Source organism: Eriocheir sinensis, unplaced genomic scaffold, assembly GCF_024679095.1.
Source record: "Eriocheir sinensis breed Jianghai 21 unplaced genomic scaffold, ASM2467909v1 Scaffold104, whole genome shotgun sequence".
Lineage (NCBI taxonomy): Eukaryota > Metazoa > Arthropoda > Malacostraca > Decapoda > Varunidae > Eriocheir > Eriocheir sinensis.
The window spans coordinates 645,001-649,109 of NW_026110341.1; the positions used below are offsets into that span (position 1 = coordinate 645,001).

The window sequence follows — 4,109 nt, forward strand, 5'->3', positions numbered from 1 at the left end:
ATTACCCCTAAACATATCACACGACATTACCCCTAAACATATCACACGACATTACCCATAAACATATCACACGACATTACCCCTAAACATATCACACGACATTACCCTTAAACATATCACACGACATTACCCCTAAACATATCACACGACATTACCCCTAAACATATCACACGACATTACCCCTAAACAAATCACACGACATTACCCTAAACATATCACACGACATTACCCCTAAACAAATCACACGACATTACCCTAAACATATCACACGACATTACCTCTAAACACATCACACGACTTTACCCCTAAACATATCACACGACATTACCCCTAAACATATCACACATTACCCCTAAACATATCACACGACATTACCTCTAAACATATCACACGACATTACCCCTAAACATATCACACGACATTACCCCTAAACATATCACACGACATTACACCTAAACATATCACACGACATTACACCTAAACATATCACACGACATTACCCGTAAACATATCACACGACATTACACCTAAACATATCACACGACATTACCCCTAAACATATCACACGACATTACACCTAAACATATCACACGACATTACCCCTAAACATATCACACGACATTACCCTAAACATATCACACGACATTACCCCTAAACATATCACACGACATTACCCCTAAACATATCACACGACATTACCCTAAACATATCACACGACATTAACCTAAACATATCACACGACATTAACCTAAACATATCACACGACATTACCCTAAACATATCACACGACATTACCCCTAAACATATCACACGACAGTACCCTAAACATATCACACGACATTACCTCTAAACATATCACACGACATTACCCCTAAACATATCACACGACATTACCCCTAAACATATCACACGACATTACCCTAAACATATCACACGACATTACCCCTAAACATATCACACGACATTACCCCTAAACATATCACACGACATTACCCCTAAACATATCACACGACATTAACCTAAACATATCACACGACATTAACCTAAACATATCACACGACATTACCCTAAACATATCACACGACATAACCCCTAAACATATCACACGACATTAACCTAAACATATCACACGACATTACCCTAAACATATCACACGACATTACCCTAAACATATCACACGACATTACCCCTAAACATATCACACGACATTACCCCTAAACATATCACACGACATTACCCCTAAACATATCACACGACATTACCCCTAAACATATCACACGACATCACCCCTAAACATATCACACGACATTACCCCTAAACATATCACACGACATTACCCCTAAACATATCACACGACATTACCAATAAACATATCACACGACATTACACCTAAACATATCACACGACATTACCACTAAACATATCACACGACATTACCCCTAAACATATCACACGACATTACCCCTAAACATATCACACGACATTACCCCTAAACATATCACACGACATTACCCCTAAACATATCACACGACATTACCACTAAACATATCACACGACATTACCCCTAAACATATCACACGACATTACCCCTAAACATATCACACGACATTACCCCTAAACATATCACACGACATTACCACTAAACATATCACACGACATCTCTGGGAAATATAAAATATTGCACACGTGTTCACATTGACTACTGTTCGGGTGAAACCGTTGCTCCTTTTAGACGCAAATAAAGTTGAACCTTACCCCTAATATTTTGTATTGGGTTTTGAGTTTTTTTTTATTTTTATATTTTTTGCTTTTTTTGTTTTTGATGTATTTTGTAATCGGTTTTACTTTTTTATGAATCTTAATCCTAATATTTTCTATTTGATTTTTTTTTTACTTTTTTTGTTGCATTTTCTATTGTTTTAAGTATTCTGTATTTGGTTTCATTTTTTTTTAAGAATCTTAACCTAATATTTTGTATTAGATTTTTTTTTTACTCTGGTGTTTTATATTTTTTTTCTTCTTTTACGTATTTTGTATTTTTTGTTTGTTTTTGTATTTTTCTATGCTTTCTGCAGTGGTGTCACTCCATCAGTGACACTTCCCTCACGCTCACTACGTCAGAGTCATCCACGCCTTCATCATCCTTCAAAAACAGGACCAGGGTGGCGGGCGGGCGGGTCCGGAGGGACGGCAACAACCCCACCCCTGACCTCCCTCCACCACCATCCCACCACCTCCCCACCGCCTCCCTTTCCACCTCCTCAATACCATCCTCTTCTTCAACCTCCTCCTCGGCAGGCGGCTCAGGAGGCGGCAAGGTCCCCACCCCAAACAACCCTTACTCCACCGCGTCCTCTAATTACATCCGATCCACGTTCTCAAGCTCATCCTCGTCTTCCATCTCCTCCTCCCCCCGAGGCTGGAGGAGGGGCGAGTCAGGAGGGGGAACTAGAGCCCCCACCCTGAACTGCCAATCCACCGCCTCCACCACCACCACCACCTCCCTCAGGTTCATCTCCGCAAAGTCATCCTCTTCACCCGCAGGGTCAAGATCACGGTCAGGGTTGTCATCGTCAGGGCTGTCACAGTCAGGGTTGTTATCGTCGTTGTCGTCATCATCTGGGTTGTCGTCATAAGGGGCGCTGGGCCCCGAGACTAAGCTCGCCAGGGTAGGGAGCAGCAGCCCCTGTAGGAACCACCACCAGTAGGCGATGGTGTCCAGGGCGTCGGGGTGGCCCATGCCCAGAGCGTGCAGCAGGGGCTGTGCCTGCAGGTCGTTTAGCACGCGGAGGGCGCCTTGCGCGAGGTCGTCACTATAAGTGACGTGAACGGCGAGCCACGCCCAACTCATTAAGGAACTCCCGGCTGGCAGGAGGAGGGCGAGGGGTGGCAGGGCGAGCACGGAGCACAGCGCGGCAATACCCCGCAGGAGGTCACTCTGGCCTTGCTGATGGTAGGCGTAGGACAGGGTGGCCACGTGGCCGGCCAGCAGCAGGAGCAGCAGCAGGCCGGCCACACGCTTGGAGGGGCGGCGCATAATAACCTTGAGTATGCGTTGGCAAGGCGTTGATACACGTGACATTATGCCTCGGACCGTTCCGTGTTTGTTGTTACTGTGTGTCTGAAGGAACACTTCACTTTGTGTGTTGGCCCCTGGAGGTGATTCAACAGTTTCGTGCTCATTGCTGTTATTGTTCTGCTGTCCAACCTCCACCACCACCACCACCTCCCTCAACTCCACTTCTTTAAAGTCACCCTCTTCACCCACAGGGTGAATATTACTGTCAGGATTGTCGTCATGAGGGGCGCTGGGCCACGAGATGAAGCTCGCCAGGGTAGCGAGCAGCAGCCCCTGTAGGACCCACCACCAGTAGGCGAGGGCGTCCAGGGCGTCAGGGGGTCCCAGGCCTATGGCGTGCAGCAGGGGCTGTGCCTGATGGTCGTTTAGCACGCGGAGGGCGCCTCGCGCGAGGTCGTCACTATAAGTGACGTGAACGGCGAGCCACGCCCAACGCAGGGAAGCACGCCCGTGCGTCAGGAGGAGGGCAAGCAAGGAGCACAGCACCGCAATGCCCCACAGCAGGTCACTCTGGCCTTGCTGGTGGTAGGCGTAGGCCAGGGTGGCCACGTGGCCGGCCAGCAGCAGGAGTAGTAGCAGGCCGGCCACACACTTGTTTAATCGTCGCATAATAGCGTTACGTAGACGCAGGCAAGGCGTTGATAAACGCGATATTATCCTTTCCATCACAGTGTGTTTCCTGTCATTGTGTTTGTGAAGGAACACTTCACTTCATGTGTTTTCTTCGCGGGGTATTTCAACGGTCACGTGCATGTTGCCGCTATTGTGTTTCCGAATATTCGTTCGGGTTTGTGGGTTTTCTTCGAGAGGTAGTCCAGCCCTCACGTCCATGTTGCTTTTGTCGTATTTCTGAATTTGTGTTTGTGGGTTATCTTCGGGGGGTAATTCTACCATTGCTTGCATGTTGCTTTTATTGGGTTTTTGAGTGCTCACTTGAATTTGTGAGTTTTTTTCTTGAGGTAATTGAAGCGTTTTTTCCATGCAGCTTTTACTGTGTTCCTGAATGTGTGTAAGTGTTTGCGGGTACGCT

The 4,109-nt window shown here is 46.5% G+C and overlaps 1 long non-coding RNA gene across 1 annotated transcript in view; it reads right to left on the reverse strand.

Moving 5' to 3' along the window:
• Positions 1-2,084, reverse strand: part of LOC126989068 (uncharacterized) — a 2,832-nt gene extending 748 nt beyond the window's left edge. The window contains exons 1-3 of the long non-coding RNA XR_007742842.1: positions 1,390-2,084; positions 1,164-1,339; positions 1-106 (exon numbers count right to left, since the gene is read on the reverse strand). The exon at positions 1-106 is cut by the window's left edge and continues 748 nt beyond it. This is a non-coding gene — a long non-coding RNA (uncharacterized LOC126989068). The remainder of the gene's footprint in view (positions 107-1,163; positions 1,340-1,389) is intronic.
• Between the last annotated feature and the right edge of the window lie 2,025 nt (positions 2,085-4,109).